Here is an 18,170-nt window from a genome sequence, read left to right as displayed (position 1 = left end):
AACAGGAGAACTGCAGAAAGAGAAAGAAGCTGAGGATCAATTGGATTTGATGTTGAAATTAAACCAAAGAGTAATTGATTTGGAAGGGGAATTGGAGAAAGCACTGCAAGGAAAGCAGGGAGAGTCGACCTCCCAGCCACCTCAAACAAAACCAACTGTTGTTGTTCCTCCATCACAAGCAGCAGTGACCCCTCCAATTATTCCAGCCACAACAACAGCTACAGAAGCTACAGCGGCAACAACAACAGTTCCTGAGTCTGGCACGAGTGTGGATGAATTGACAAGAGCTGTCAATGAGCTAAAGCTACAAGCAACAGAAATAAAAGAGGCCAAAGAAAAGCTGGCCAAATTGGAAGAAAAATATGACAAGTCCAAAATGACAGTAGCTGAGCAATCAAGGGAAATTAAGGCCCTGAAGGAGAAAGTTAAAACATTGGAGAAAGAGCTGTCATTGGACAAAACCCTGGCTGAAATAAAGAAAATCCTGTGGGCCAAAATTAATCAAACAATTACCAGCCAATGGAGGTCAATCCAGGCAATGTATGAACAGGTAGAACTACTTGGCCGTGCTCAAATTGAAACTCAGAGAGCCAAGGCAGCATTGGGAAACATGCCCGAGCAGGCCAATAGAATGATCAATTTTCTAAATCATCAGACCAAGGAAGAGCTGGCAGCGCTGCATATCATGAACCGAACAGAGGCCATATTAACAGTAAAGAGGGTGCTCACACTGAGAAGCTTTGTGCAAACCTTAGAGGCAAGATGTCGGGAGATACAAAGGGACGTAGACAATTTTGAATTAAAACTCGCAGCACTACAGACTAGGGGATTGCCCAGCCTACTCACCGGCGCTGGAAAATTGTTGACACGTGACCAATATACAACCAGAATCAATAATTACGTCACAAATCAGCTCACTGCTGCATCAAGTTCTACAACAGAAGCAGGGCCGCCTGCAGGACAGACTCTTTATGATAAGCTGGAAGGTTTATTTTACATGGAGCATGAAGTCAGCCACTTGTTTGAAATGCCGCCCAACTATTACAAGTATACAGAGGCCGATGAGACACTTATCAAAATACAACAGCATCAGTTACCTCCTCAGGATTGGTGGCAGGCAATGCTGGCCGTTTTGCCTAGGTAAATTTCAGTAATGGCCCCTTTTTGTTTATTTCAAAATCTTGGTCAGCTACAGGTCAGCAGCAAGCACAGGATAAAGCACGAAAGCACCGGTCAGAGCAGTCAAGGAGCACGCAGAACAGGTGGGAGCGGTCACAAAGCAGTGCGCTGGGACAGCAAGCCCCAAAAGCGTGGATTTTTTAGAGCACGGCCCCAACCGACTCAAATGAAATCAAAAGTCAATATTTCCTGGCAGAAAAGAACAGCTGTTACATTTGTATTTATTTCAGCATTTACTTTCTCATCAACCGCTCCTTAGGAGTTGGTAAAGAAGTTATGAACTATTAACTTCTCATTCAGATATTTTTGCATCCAATTTTTGTATATATACCTCCCCCTGCATTGTTAAAAGGGTTGGTCGACTAATGTATCCAGGAAAGACTCGCACTGTATTTCTGATATTTTTCTATAATCAAATACTGCATACAAGCCTGGAGGATGGACTGTTGATGTGTCATTAATGTTTTTTTTCTATATTAAGACTAACCTACGTACCCACAGGAGATTTGAATCGGTGACCTATCACAAGGAGTGCCTTAACAGCACACCCATTCACCGTCAATCCAAACCCCCGTGGGCGATGTGTCATTAATGTTTCTGAAGAGTTAAATGAGGAATTCTTGTGCTGCAATATGATACAATAAGTGTTCCCTACCTCTGTTATTTCATTTTCATATATGCTCAAGTCACATAACAAAGGATTGGTATAGAATTTGCTTTGCTGCACTCTATGCCCAGGTTCTGTGGCTTCTTAATGTTTTTCTTCTTGATCTAGACATAAATATGAATTCTGTTATGGCTCATGTTTGATCTATTTCACATATGAATGACTGTCATCTAGGAATTCTTAGCTGCTCCCAGATAGAGTTTATTCATCTTCTTCCTGCTAACCTGTTTGAGAGATTCTTTGCTGCCTCTCATTCCTTAGCCCTTATTCATCTTTTAAACTTGCAAAATTGTTTCATGAACAGCTACCTTGCTCCTCATCTTTTTTGTGATTAAGAAAACACACCAGCAGTCTTACTCCATGACTCCATGCCCAATGGTTTGAAATTTACCACCATATGCCTTGCCTCTCTACTTGAAACATCATCTTTCCAACCAAAACACAAACAAAACCCCTGAACTCAATAGCTAGCCTAAAATCATCATCAACAAAGCTAAATCAAAAGAGAGAGCCCTCTCTGATTGTAGGTGGGCTAGAACCTGCAGTCCAAAGTGGGTTTGTGGTTACCTCGACTGTATCCTTTCTGGAGCTTAAGGACAACCTGAGTGTTAACATAATGGTGACTCCACTAGGGGAAAACCAGACCAAACGTTTCTTTCTAGTTTCTGGAGAAGCTCATCTTTCCTTCAGAACCACGTTTACAAAGTTTAGTTCTGATTTGTGATGGTGGACACATATGAGACACTCCAAAGTTGAATCATCCATCTGGCGACTCCACTGGGAGAGCAGACCTGAAATAGAAAGTTTTAGAGTTTTTGAGCAGTGTTACAGCCAAGTAATCCCATTTCACAGTGTTAATAGTCACATAGGATGACTAGGTGTGTGGAAGATGAAGTTAAACAGGCTGTAAATGAATTCAGAAAGTTGTTATCAGAATATGAGCTTGATGAAAAAAAATTTTTTTTTAGACTGTTGTTGATTAAGATTAATGCAATACAACAGCCTCAAATCAAAATGTGTCTTCTTGCTTTAGTTGTGGAAGAACATGAAAATGAGATTGAACTTTTGCATTCTCAAATCCAGTCATACGATTTTCAAGATCCTACAAAATTTTTCCAAGGACTTCCTTCTCCAAGTCATGGGGAAATTGTAATACTTTCTGACTTACAGATTGAGGATAATCATGCTTTCAAGAGAAAGACTGAAGTTTTGGTTGCAGAATTTGTTACAGAGGATACAACTGTTCCATCAAACCAAGAAAGCTCAGATAGAACCATCCCACATGATGCTTTTGTTGATCCTGTAGCAGATTACATGGAGGCCTTGCTAAACTCAGAATTTGTAGCATGTGTTCTCTATGAAGACCAAGTATATCAACAGTGGCCTTTATATGTCACAATTTGGATCATGGGGGCACATGACCAAACAATGTCTCTAATCTCACCAACGGTCAGTCAGACAGTTTGTTTCCTTCTACAAGTGCTTAAATGGTTGCACTGGTTGTTTCATTTCACCTAACCAGCAAACAGGTGCTGATTAGGGTAGGTAGGTAGGATTTCAGTTTTTGTTTGGATAGCAGCTTGTTGTAGTTGAAGCCCGAAGTGAAGGCCCTAAGCTCCTCAAGTATGCTGCCATGTACATACAATAAAGCGGCCAGCAAAGGGAAACGTTTTAGAACACAGCAAATAATTGAAGATTAAGGCAGTCTGACCTGCTGTTCTTGGCTTTTCACAAGGAAAAGTCATCCCCAAGTGGAGCCACTGTTAGCCTCCTGTTGCAACAGGTTTCATATTTCATGATTGACAGTGGAAGTGCCAAAAATGTTCATCTTTTTCATGCTGCAAAAGTTCCATTTTTGAAAATTTCTCAGTTAAAGGAAAGCCAAACAGTCTAAGCTTGGTTTCCCTAGGTTTAAATTGCTTACTTTAGAATATAGAGAATGTATCTGTCCAAACAGCTTAAGCTTGGCAGAGCAGTAGCTAGGTAGAGAATGAAAGAGCCCAACAGCTTAATCTGGGCCCTTGGAAGAAATAAGGCTAGTTTTCAGATAGAAAAGCAGTTTAAAAGAAAAAGAAATCAGGGTTTGCAAGTCTAAGTGCACCCTTCCGGAAGTAACAAAAAATGCTAGGTGTATTAGGCTGGGTAGGTAGCCTGGGGTTGCAGAAACAAGATCATCTTCAGTTTTGGCTTTGACAAGGAAAGCTCAGCTCATCAGTGGCAAAGGTGGCAAAGCAGTGTGTGATGGCAAAATGCTTAAAGCATGTCTAACTCTCCTTCACTCCCCCTAAAAATATCTTACTAACATCCCCCTTAAAGGATCTTGGGATCTGCCCAAAAAATCCTAATCTTGCTTCATTTTTGTGAAACATCAAGTAAATGTTGGCTTTCCTAAATGAAAAGAAGCCACATTTCTTGTCTAAAATCACTTTTCACTTTCATCTGCCCTATATTTAAGTTTTACTGTTGAAACTTAGCCTTCTACTCTTCTTTCACCTCATAAAGCTATATTAACTTCTAATTGTACTATATAGCTCCCTAACTATTCCCCACCCCCATTAACTACAAAAATTACATAAAATCCCAAAAAATAATGAATATCCCCCCCCCTTTTTGGCACTATAGCCATATGTTCTAGAATCTGGGAAAATGTCAAATCCATCTGGGACTTGCATTTAACCCTCCTCTTATTTTCCCCTTGGAATCAATCAACACCCAGTTGAACTGATAACCATTTCTGTTTCCCCCCCCTGCAGTCACCATTCCAAAGTTTGAATGTTTAAATGTTATATTAAAACATTAAACTATTCATTTAACCCGTGCCGCATAAACCCAAAGACCCACTTTACTAATGTATAACCCCCCGCCATATGAATAAACAAATGAGTTAATGCCGCGGGCCCCGTCATTAACGATCTGCCGTATTATTGATCCCGCCAGCCATTAGATTTGGCCCGCCCAAGATCTACGGTGGGCGGGTCTTTTCACACGCCAACCGCCTGAGGGTTAGCGTCCGGGACTTCGGCGGTTTTGTCATCGTACTCCCGCCATGCGTCGCCCTCCGGGCTGTGGCGGAGCCCCCTCCTCCCAAACTGCCCAGGCGCCAAAGCGGTGCGCCCGAAACCACTTACCGCCCTCCCCCTTGTGACATCAGCTGCCACGTCTGCCCTATGACGTCACCCTCCTTGCCTCCGCCGCTATGCCACGTCGCCGCCACCTCATCTCTTGTGTGCCCGCGCCCTGCCACCGTGTCACTGCCATGTCACCGCCTCGTCAGCTGCCACGTCATCCATCCGTACCCCGGGACCCGCCGATGACGTCACGCTGACGTCATCCCAAAAAAGCGCCAAAAGCGCCCAAATGTCAATTTTTTCTTAAAAGAGCACGGACGACCATTATATTTTACTTCTATGGCTCATTTGAAAGGCTCCGGTTCCCTATTTCATTCATTTCCTTGTTTCCAAAGCTAAAGCGTCCAGTTGAGCTGCCGCGGCCTACAAATTTGGCTCCATAGCCTACCTCTGCACCAGCTCGTCCACTCTCGACACTGTTTGTACCAGGTATTTGTCACGTCTTGCCCTTTTTCGCTCTTGTTCTTTCGTTTTGTCCACTGCACATATTGTAAGCCTGCACTTTTCCCCAATTGGCAGCTCTGCCTCACTTAAACCTTCATGCAAAACCTCTGCAAGACCTTTACTTCAGAAAAAGCCTTAGAAGCCTCGTGCCCATTTACATTTCCACTGGCTAGTCCCGTTTAGAGTTTGACCCCCAGGAAAAATCCCGCAGCAGCTCTGCATTGCCCTGTTGTACCCGATTCTGCTGTTTAAACCCGTCCACTGAAGCTATAATTGTCCTCGGCCCCTTTGCATCGTCCCTCACAGTCTCTAGCTCCAGAGAATTCACTAAGAGAGGCAAGTTTCAGCTCAATCATTCAAAAGTTGCATAATGGCCACTCCATCTGCTCTGAACGTCACTCCCATAAATCCACCAAGTAAAGAACTTGAAACAATGCCCTTGGCTGACACAGACTACCTTATTCAAGACTTGGTTGGAAACAGAAATCATTTGCATACATACTGCCAGCTGAGAAACAGTTTCATAAACAAATCTGACATGTATGGCATATGGGAGTCCAATTTGCCACAATATTTCCTCCCTTCTGTCAATATTTTTCCTGAGGTTATTCACCTCTGTGCTGCAAATTATGAGCCAAATCAGAGAGTTGTTAAGTCTCCATCTGGGAGCATACTCTTCTACATCACTGCTGACTCCATCAACCAGATGTTGAACTTCAAGAAGGCTCAGATACTGTTGCCCTTCTCCATGAACAACTTGCTGGAAGAAGCCTCTTGGCTCCCTGGCCCCAGGTTTGAAAAAATTGTTAAGACATTTATGAGGGCAGATTGCCAACCTAAGGAGCCACCTCCATTGCCATACGACCATTTTAATGAGGTGGGCCAGTTACTTATAGACATGATATCTTATGTGTTGGGTTTCACAACAAGTGAGCATGTGGATGAAACAGTGCTGGTTATATTGTCTTCATTTAGCCAAGGACAACCTCCTGCTGTCAAGTATGATTATGCCAGGTTTATAGCAAATAAAATCCATGACCAGCTCCTTAACCTGGATAGGCAGGGAGTTTTCAAATACTCTTCATACATTTATCACCTGCTCATGTATTATCAATCTGAAATCTTCCAGTGTCCCATCAAAAAGTTAGATTCAAAGGGAGAAAGAAGATCTGTTGTCTTCTGGTCAGCTGTTTTCCATCAAGTCCAGCATTCCCCTTACTCGTACTGTGAGTTCATTGACCAGTTTGTGTATCCAGTCTCCTGCCTGTTAATGAAAACTCCCCCTCCCAAAATAACCTATGAGATGCAAAAGTTATTACAACTTTCTAAGAGCTACAAAGTAGGTGATTGGTATCTATATCAGGACCACACCGTTTTTAGAATCTATGGCTGTGAGCTTTGTCCTTACAAGCTCCCGAGATATGTGCCAATGAGGCTGTTTGCCTTGGAGTACTACAGGCAGCTTATAAATTAAGACTTAACTCATTTTCACAACACTAAGAAGATGGCTCAGCTAAAATTTAAAGACGGCCTAGGCCCCTTCATCATGGACAAGAAGGATGGTTGGCAAGATGCTGACCTAATATTGAAGGATCAACTTAAGTTGAAGAGGAGTTTCTAGTGGGTCCCTTATGACCCGCTTGGTTTTATTAATGCCAGAAGGGTCAAATATAGATTGACACCCTATGACCATTGCAAATACCCACACATTGAACAATATGCCAATCAAGATGCATGGGCACATGGGACTTTAGTTGAAGAATTTACTCAAGAGGAACTTTTGGAGCAAACTGCTAAGGATCTCGAAAAGACTCTTGACTTGGATTCTGATGACCAGGTAAATTTCAAGCTACCTTACCAAATTGAAGAGGGCACATCTACAGCTACACCTTCACAAGCTGCCCAAGGAGCATCTACATCAGCAACAGGTACAGCCAAAGGGAAAGAGCCAATGGAGACAGCAAATAGTCACTGAACAACCGGTCACTGAACAGTCGGTCACCTCAATGGAAGAAACTCAAATGCAAGCCCCTCCACAGCAAACAGAAACAGCCCAAGTGCCACCTCTGCAAACTCCGGTCAATGAAGAAAGAGGCAGGAAACGAGACCGGGAAGACTCCACACCTGCTAGTGGGTCCACATAGCAGCCTGAGTCAAAGAGGCAAAGAGGGGGCTCTCCAATTAAGGAGGAGGTCAGTGAAGGGGTCATAGAAAGCCCAAGAAGGGAAGCAAGCCAGCATACACCCACTAGCTCTTTTCAGCAAGAGCAAGACAGACAACACAGCATGGAGGTCTCTTCCTCCACAGAACGAGGCAAGAAACCAACTAGCATTAAAGCCAGCTTCAAAGAAATCAAAGCTCAAAATGAGCTGCTAAGAGTGCAACTTTATGATCAATTCCTAAAAGCAACACCTGCCAAGCAAGAAAGATTGATGGCAGCATTTGATATCAAACAAGAAAAGATGATTCTTAGCCACTTCAAGCCCAAGGTTCAGCAGCCTCAGTCAGCTGCAGATTTTGTTAAGACAAGGCTAGAGGTCCTGGCCAAGGACATTCACCCCATGGACCAAATAGAGCTACATAAGTAGACAACGGAAATGCTCTATGCTACCCTTGCAGAGAAGGCCACATTGGCCCATGAGTTGAAGGAGTCATTGAAGAATACTAACACTCAGCTGGATTTCGAAAGACTGTCCTCCACAACCAAAGACAATAGAATTAAAACATTGGAGGAGATTATTGTGGACTTAGGACATGATCCTAAGGATCCTAAGGGTGTGAGGACCCTTATGAAGAAGAAGGATGATTCCTACTGAGCATCCTCAAACAGGAGAACTGCAGAAAGAGAAAGAAGCCGAGGATCAATTGGATTTGATGTTGAAATTAAACCAAAGAGTAATTGATTTGGAAGGGGAATTGGAGAAAGCACTGCAAGGAAAGCAGGGAGAGTCGACCTCCCAGCCACCTCAAACAAAACCAACTGTTGTTGTTCCTCCATCACAAGCAGCAGTGACCCCTCCAATTATTCCAGCCACAACAACAGCTACAGAAGCTACAACGACAACAACAACAACAGTTCCTGAGTCTGGCACGAGTGTGGATGAATTGACAAGAGCTGTCAATGAGCTAAAGCTACAAGCAACAGAAATAAAAGAGGCCAAAGAAAAGCTGGCCAAATTGGAAGAAAAATATGACAAGTCCAAAATGACAGTAGCTGAGCAATCAAGGGAAATTAAGGCCCTGAAGGACAAAGTTAAAACATTGGAGAAAGAGTTGTCATTGGACAAGACCCTGGCTGAAATAAAGAAAATCCTATGGGCCAAAATTAATCAATCAATTACCAGCCAATGGAGGTCAATCCAGGCAATGTATGAACAGGTAGAACTACTTGGCCGTGCTCAAATTGAAACTCAGAGAGCCAAGGCAGCATTGGGAAACATGCCCGAGCAGGCCAATAGAATGATCAATTTTCTAAATCATCAGACCAAGGAAGAGCTGGCAGCGCTGCATATCATGAACCGAACAGAGGCCATATTAACAGTAAAGAGGGTGCTCACACTGAGAAGCTTTGTGCAAACCTTAGAGGCAAGATGTCGGGAAATACAAAGGGATGTAGACAATTTTGAATTAAAACTCGCAGCACTACAGACTAGGGGATTGCCCAGCCTACTCACCGGCGCTGGAAAATTGTTGACACGTGACCAATATACAACCAGAATCAATAATTACGTCACAAATCAGCTCACTGCTGCATCAAGTTCTACAACAGAAGCAGGGCCGCCTGCAGGACAGACTCTTTATGATAAGCTGGAAGGTTTATTTTACATGGAGCATGAAGTCAGCCACTTGTTTGAAATGCCGCCCAACTATTACAAGTATACAGAGGCCGATGAGACACTTATCAAAATACAATAACATCAGTTACCTCCTCAGGATTGGTGGCAGGCAATGCTGGCCGTTTTGCCTAGGTAAATTTCAGTAATGGCCCCTTTTTGTTTATTTCAAAATCTTGGTCAGCTACAGGTCAACAGCAAGCACAGGATAAAGTGTGAAAGCACCGGTCAGAGCAGTCAAGGAGCACGCAGAACAGGTGGGAGCGGTCACAAAGCAGTGCGCTGGGACAGCAAGCCCCAAAAGCGCAGATTTTTTAGAGCACGGCCCCAACCGACTCAAATGAAATCAAAAGTCAATATTTCCTGGCAGAAAAGAACAACTGTTACATTTGTATTTATTTCAGCATTTACTTTCTCATCAACCGCTCCTTAGGAGTTGGTAAAGAATTTATGAACTATTAACTTCTCATTCAGATATTTTTGCATCCAATTTTTGTATATATACCTCCCCCTGCATTGTTAAAAGGGTTGGTCGACTAATGTATCCAGGAAAGACTCGCACTGTATTTCTGATATTTTTCTATAATCAAAGACTGCATACAAGCTTGGAGAATGGACTGTTGATGTGTCATTAATGTTTCTGAAGAGTTAAATGAGGAATTCTTGTGCTGCAATATGATACAATAAGTGTTCCCTACCTCTGTTATTTCATTTTCATATATGCTCAAGTCACATAACAAAGGATTGGTATAGAATTTGCTTTGCTGCACTCTATGCCCAGGTTCTGTGGCTTCTTAATGTTTTTCTTCTTGATCTAGACATAAATATGAATTCTGTTATGGCTCATGTTTGATCTATTTCACATATGAATGACTGTCATCTAGGAATTCTTAGTTGCTCCCACATAGATTTTATTCATCTTCTTCCTACTAACCTGTCTGAGAGATTCTTTGCTGCCTCTCGTTCCTTAGCCCTTATTCATCTTTTAAATTTGCAAAATTGTTTCATGAACAACTGTGGAGCACCTGGAAGGTATGCTTTTTGATAAGTAATCTAGTGGTTTTTCAATACTATTTCTAATCTTTTCTCCATTATGAGCCTAAAAATATAAGGTTTTTAGTAAATTGTGTGAAAATGGACAAACGAAGCTCAATCACTAATAATCGATGTTTTCTATGCAGAAGGACGCAGAAATAGGGAATTATCGAGTAAAAAAAAGAAGCGCAAGGAAAGTAACTGCTGCCCCGTCAACAGGGAACCGGATGCGGACAAGATCAAGTAAATTGGAGCCGAATAATCCAGGAAAAGAATGCAGGATATCGTGACGGAGAACGCAAGAAGGAAAGAGGAGACCTGAACGATTAGCGAATCCCTCAGGATCTTCGATCCTGAGGGATCACTGCTTTAAGCTTATCTTTTGTATCTAGACATCTCCGTCATTTCTGTTATATAAAGGTACCACGCCATCGAGCGTGGGGGACGACTGTTATTATAATTATAAACTCAGAACGATTTTGATCACTGAGCTTTTGTAAGATCTGATTTTGTGTACTTTTGTTAATGCAATCAATATAAAGGATTTGGTGTTCACTTCGTTTCTGCATCTGAAGTAACTCTAAGCAGTGTACCATCGTAGCCAAGGGCCCAGCTCCGACGGTCACTTGTTGTTGTATCATACGGTGATTTGTGTGGTTTGCTTATTTCTTTCATTACAGTAATCTGATATATCCTTTCTATGATAGACTATGCTTCTTAATTAATACTTGAATCTGAATAAGTTCTTTAATTCACGTCTCTGTATTACACAAACTGAATCTATTCGAATTGCATCCATTTCTACAACAAGTTATTGGTATGAATGTTATGATTATTGGATTCATATGAAATAAGTATTTGTAAGGCTTGAAGATCATATCACTTTGTTCCGAAACATAGTCGCATCATACATTACTCTCGGATCGCTACAGTAGTATAGACCGTGTACATACTTCGGGGTTTGCTGTCCCATTTGGGTTGATGTTCCATTTGTATTTGCTGTTCCATTTGGATTTGCTGTTCCTTTTGGGTTTGCTGTTCCATTTGGATTTGTTGTTCCATTTGGGTTGCTGTTCCATTTGGGTTTGCTGTTCCATTTTATATGATTGACGTTTCCTGTTTATGATAGTTTGCTGTTCCATTTCATTATTGCTGTTCCATTTCATTGCTGCTGTTCCATTTCATTACTGCTGTTCCATTTTAAGAATTGCTGTTCCATTTTACTTTTGCTAATCTGCCTTTATTGCTTTCGCGTGATAGCAGGCCTAAGGCTGTCGTGAGCCCAGCAAGACGCTGCCTAGCTCCCTGACCTATAAGCCCATGCTTTGGTTTTCTTTCTTTATCAGTTTCTAAAGGGAAGGGTTATTGGTTCCGTACCCTTGACTGATCATTTGCCTTGTGTGATTTCACTTTCTGAATTGGTTTAGTTACAACTTAGTGTTGTTTCCTTTCAAGTCATTAGAACGCTATACTACCGAGCACTACTTGGACAGAACAACCTCCGATTGAGTTACTCCTTGAAAGAGCAAAACGATCCCGGATTGACTTAATAATGTGGAATAATTGGTGGTGTGAGAGACCCTAGTTATCGCTCTACATTTTGGCGCCGTTGCCGGGGAAGGGGTAATAGCCATTTGTCCTTTATAGAGTAGTGCGCAAATCTGCTAGGAGGGAGTTGGATTTAAAAAACGGAAGGTAAGAACCTACGTACGGAGCATGTAAAAGCCCTGCTCCACCGTCCGCTCTCTTAGTAGAATTGCTGGTTAAATAGGATTTAGAAGTTTAATTGGAGTGCATGACTAAGCAGAAAAAGTTAGAAAAAGATCAAAAGCCTCCATCCAAAGCCAAGGGGTCGGTGACCCTTGGACGAACGACCTTTATAGACGAAATCTATAAGAAAGCCGACTCTCAGCCATTAGTAGGATATAAGAAAGCTAATTCTAAACAGCCTACTAGTTCCCTTCAGGCCTCGGGATCACCATCCGAAGCCTTTGCTGAGGTGCACAGTCGAACAGAGGAGCAAGATTTTCAAGAAATTGAAAATTTGACTCCTGGACCATTGCACGAAGGGACCCAAAGTAACCTTTGTGAAGGAGAAGGAGAAACAGGGGAAATTGAGGAACCTAGATCTCCTATTGAATTAAACGAGCCTTTGAATAGCCCGGACAAGGGAAGCGCTGTGAAAATCCTTGTTGAGGGAATTCATTCACCACAGACAGTTGGGGCCATTATCATCCCTGATCAAGGGAGTGGTGTCAAGACAATCCCTGTTAAGACTACCCCTCCTCAACCAAGGAACACTCTCTTGGAAATTCCTGAAGATTATTGGCATATATTCGATCCCATGGCGCAGAATCAGCCAAACACCCAGACCTCCACATTGCAATATCCGATAGTAGATTCTGCAGCAAATGCTCCCATGAAAGCCATCCCTCTCCAACATATTCCCACATTTCATGGCCTCACATCAGAAGATCCGGACGCATTCTTGTTCGAATTTGATGTATTATGTAGAGGATACGATTACACCACCGATCCCCAGAAACTGAAATTGTTCCCCTCTACATTAAAAGGGGCTGCGTTAAGATGGTTTATGGGCTTAGGTGGTCGGGTTATTAACAATTGGGATCAAATGAAAGAAGCCTTTTTAAAGAAATACCAAGATTACTGTAGGTCAAGGGAACTAAAAGATGAAATCTTTCAAATGTCAACCAGACCAAACGAAACCTTAGAAGAATATGTGGAACGTTTCCAATATAACTTGCAAAGATCCCCTTATGCATCACTACCTATACCTGATAACGTGTTGAAAACTGCATTAATTAGAGGTATGAGAGAGCAATGGATCGAAACGTTAAACATTATGGGGAAAGGAGACATTTATCAGGAAAATTTTGTTGATATCATTGATCTGTGTATCAGGAGCTCAAGAGGCAGCACGAGGATAAAGCCAGCGGAATATGATCGCTTCCCCAGAGACAACAGAACATTAACAGAGGGAGTAACACGGGTGGAACTTGGAAATTTGCTAGAAAATTTTAAAACTGATATTCTGGGAACATTAACTACACAACTTGACATTGTGCAGGCTAAACAGAAGCAAGCCGAGGCAGAGCAGAATCTAGCCATTTTTTGCCCACGATGTAGGAAGAAACACAGCCACAAGGAATGCCCATTGGATACAGTCCAAATATGTGCTATCTGCACCAAGGACCACCTGACCGAAAGTTGCCCTTCACTGCCTGGTTTGAAGGCAGTATACAAAGAAGCAGAAGAGGAGTCAGAACCAGCATATTTTATTAACCAGCGTCGTCAATGGCAGCCTAGGCAACCAGGTATGTTTTCAGACCCCTCCTCTTCTTTTCAACCCCCGCAGTTCAATACTCAGCAACAGAACATGTGGCAAAATCAGTCCCAACCCCCGTTTTCAAATTGGTCACCTCAAATGTTTCCTACTCCGAACCCTTGGATGTCCCAATTTGGTTGGCCAAACTGCCCTTATCCTCCACCATATTGGCAGAATAGTTCCTATCCTCCACAGTGGACCCCTTCCACTTCGCAAAGCTCATCCTGGCAGACAAGCTGGCCAAGATCGACATATCAGCCAACAGGATCAATCCCACTCCCTCAACCAACTCTGCCAGCCTTACAACAAATTCCCCAGTCTAATCTGAGGCCGCAACTCCCAGCCCAACCCAATCCCAATCCTAATAATAGGCTAGTCCAATCCATCCAAATCATAGACACATCAGAGATTGAGTCTGACCTAAGGGAGTGCAACGATCTTCAGTTAAGATCTGGGCGAATAATAGAAACAGAGGGAGACAAAACGATTCATATTGAAAATCAGTTACCAGTAGAACAACCCCCACAACGGGAGGATGAAAACAGAGAGAAAAACAATAAACAAGCAAGTACATCCTCTCCTCCTTTCCCAGAACGATTAGTCACATCTCGACCTATACAACCTCCAGACTTTGACATTTTGGGAGAATTACAAAATTTGTATATAAAGATTCCGTTCCTCCAAGCTATACAAGATATTCCTATATATGCGAAAACCATAAAGGAATTATGCATCAAAAAATCAAGGAGGAATACAAATACTAACCCTAGAGTCCAAGTAGTTGGTACTTTATCCGACCTATTATCAGGAAGAGAGACACCTATCAAATATGAAGATCCCGGGAACCCAATTGTAATCGTTCAAATCTATGGCCAAATCCTGACTAACGCTCTAGTCGACCTGGGAGCTGCAATCAACATTTTGACAACCTCCACCTGCCAAAAGCTTGGCATTACGTCAGTAGAACCTACCTCTACCCTGTTAGAATTGGCAGATTGATCTGTAGTTCGACCAGAAGGTACTCTGAATGATGTCATGGTTTCCGTAGATTCATGGGAGTATCCCACAGATTTCCTGGTAATTAATCCTAAAACCCGACTAGATGGACATCCGTTAATCCTAGGCAGACCCTGGCTTACTACTGCCGATGCCTACATAGGCTGCCGGCAGGGAAACATGACTATAGCTAAAGGACACGATGTTAAAAATTTAATTCTATATCCTCCAGCTCAGCCAAGCCTGCCAATGATTAAAACTAACTCTTATCCTGTATCATATCTTGCTAATAACATCAGATCTCCACTAACTATACAAAAGGCGTTAGACTTCAAGGATCAAACAGAAGACGACGCCATTAACAATTTTATTAGTCAAACTGAAGCGAGAACACATATGCGGTGTCTTATGATAGAGGGAGAATTTGACAGTGAGCTAGAAGAAGATCCCTTAAAAGATCCGCATGATCAGACAATACCAGTAACTGTTGTTGCTAATAGTAAAGTAGTGGAAATTGAACCTGGTAAAACTCTGAATATTAATGCCAATCTTACACCAGATCAAGAGATAAAACTTGTTAATCTGTTACAAAAATACAAGGATGCATTTGCGTGGGATTACCCCGACATGAAGGGGATTGATCCTCAATTATGCACCCATCACATCTATATAGAGAAAGATGCAAGACCTGTCCGTCAGCCACAAAGAAGACTCAACCCTCACCTAAAAGAGATAGTGAAAGATGAACTTCAGAAGCTCTTAGATGTTAACTTTATTTACCCTATCTCTGACAGTAAATGGGTCTCTCCCCTTGTGGTGGTACCCAAGAAAAATGGAAAATGGAGGATTTGCGTCGATTACAGGGAGTTAAACAAGGCTACACAAAAGGATCACTTTCCCCTCCCATTTATAGATCAAGTATTGGACGCGTTAGCAGGGAAGAAATTTTTCTCCTTTTTGGATGGCTTCAGTGGATATAACCAAATCAAAATTGCCCCTGAAGACCAGGATAAAACTACCTTTACGTGCCCTTGGGGAACGTTTGCCTATCGTGTATTACCCTTCGGCCTATGTAACGCCCCTGCTACATTTCAAAGGGCTATTCTCAGTATTTTTGCAGATCTAATAAACGATGGACTTGAGGTGTATATGGACGACTTCACACCGTATGGGGATGAATTTGATCCAGCTCTGGATACCCTGGAAAAAGTTCTACAACGCTGCATTGCTACCAGACTCTGCCTGAGCCACGAGAAGTGCTACATGATGATGACGGAAGGGCTAATTCTAGGGCACTACATTTCAGCAGCTGGCATCCAGGTAGACCCTGCTAAAATTCAGATTCTTTTGCTCATCCCTACCCCCACTACTCAAACAAAGGTACGTAGTTTCCTTGGATTTTCTGGATATTACAGACGCTTTATAGAACATTATTCACGAATTGCAACACCTCTATATGCTTTGACAGGTAATGTCGATTTTTTGTGGACAGATAAATGCGACCAGGCTTTTAAAGAATTGAAAAAGTTGTTGTCAATAGCTCCAGTCCTTCGAGGACCAAACTGGAATCTGCCATTCCAGATCTCATCGGATGCCTCGGATACAGCAATCGGTGCAGTCCTAGGACAAGAAGAGGATAAGAAGCCATACGCTATTTACTATATTAGCAAAAATTTATCCTCTGCCGAACTCAATTATACTGTTACTGAAAAGGAATTTCTGGCTGTAATTCATGCTGTTAATAAATTTAGGCATTATATTACAGGTTACCCTGTTGTGTTATATACAGATCATTCTGCTATTAAATATCTAGCAAACAAACCTGTCACGAATGCTAGAGTAACTCGATGGTTGATCCTGTTGTAGGAGTTTGACATCACAATTAAGGATCGACCCGGCAAGGAGAACCCTGTAGCCGACTTCCTCTCAAGAATACCCAAATCAAGTGAAGCAGCAGCCGTGGAAGATCAATTCCCTGACGAACATCTGTTTGCCATTGCCATTCGAACACCCTGGTATGCTGACGTCGCCAATTATCTTGCAGTGGGTAAGTTACCAAAACACCTAACCCCTCAGGAACGAAAACAAATTGTTCAAAAAAGCACTCGATTTTCGTGGATTGGAGACCATTTATTCCATACAGGGGCAGACATGCAAATCAAAAGGTGTATTCGAGAGGATGAGATCCTAGACATCTTAAAGGCTTGTCACAGTGGACCATGCGGGGGGCACTTTGCCGAAAAAAGAACAACACATAAAATACTATAAGCAGGGTACTATTGGCCTACAATCTTTAAGGACGCGAAGAAGTTTGTGCAGGCCTGTGATAGCTGCCAGCGAGCAGCAAAACCTGGTCAAGCTGATGAAATGCCTCTGAGACCACAAGTGGTTATTGAGCCATTTGAATGATGGGCTCTCGATTTCGTCGGGCCCATTAATCCACCATCAAACCAAAGGACATACATCCTGGTAGCAACAAACTATGTTACTAAATGGGTTGAGGCTGAATCATTAGCCAGGGCTACAGAAGATTCGGTAATACAATTTTTGTTCCATTTGTTTGTACGTTATGAACTTCCGAGAGAAGTAATTACAGATGGTGGACCACAATTTGTTGGAAACAAACTAGCTGCAACATTTAACAATTATCATATCCAACATAAGATTACTACCCCCTACCATCCGCAGGCAAATGGACAAGTAGAAAACAGTAACAAGATAATTGAGTCGATCTTAACAAAGACCATCGCATCACACAGGCGTGATTGGGCTGCTCGGCTACCTGAAGCACTCTGGGCTTATAGAACCACATGGAGAAGTACGACAGGCTATTCACCTTATCAATTGGTGTTTGGGAAACAACCAATCTTTCCTATCGAATTTGAGATCCAAACACTACGAACTGCACAAGAGGTCGGCCTAGATCTGAATGAGGCACAGATCAATCGACTACGACAAATCAACGAATTGGATGAGATTAGGATCTCTGCATTACAAAACACAGCATTAATCCAACAACAGCGAGCTAAGTGGCATGATGCACTTATAAAGAATAAAGTCTTCCATGAAGGAGACTGGGCTCTGTTATACGATTCTCGGTTCCAGGACTTCCCGGGGAAACTCCAGACTCGCTGGCTAGGACCATATGAGATCCAGAAGGTGCACGACAATGGGACCCTCACTCTGATCACAATTGACGGTTCTGGACATACGTTCAAAGTAAATGGCCACTGAGTTCGTCTCTATCGAAGACCCCTTACTCGGGAATCCTTTTGTCAATAGCTTCAGCAAGATACTGATTTGGAGATCCTAGGAGAGGAAGTGAAATCTTCCTCACCCATAACTTAAGCAATTTGTTTTTCGTAATTTGTGCATAACATCCTGTACATATGTTCTCTTCATCTTTTGTTTGCAGTATTTTGATTACCTTATTTCGCACAGCACTGGTTTGATTTTGCTGTTCCTTTTTAAAAGGAACAACACTCGTTTGATTTTGCTGTTCCTTTTTAAAAGGAACAACACTTGTGTGATTCTGCTGTTCC

The sequence above is a fragment of the Pinus tabuliformis genome, chromosome 8 (assembly GCF_031772625.1).
Source record: "Pinus tabuliformis cultivar Carrire ecotype Pingquan chromosome 8, CPIR1, whole genome shotgun sequence".
In the NCBI taxonomy this organism is placed as follows: Eukaryota; Viridiplantae; Streptophyta; class Pinopsida; order Pinales; family Pinaceae; genus Pinus; species Pinus tabuliformis.
The sequence above is the reverse complement of the archived record's forward strand: the minus strand, read 5'-3'. Positions refer to the sequence as shown.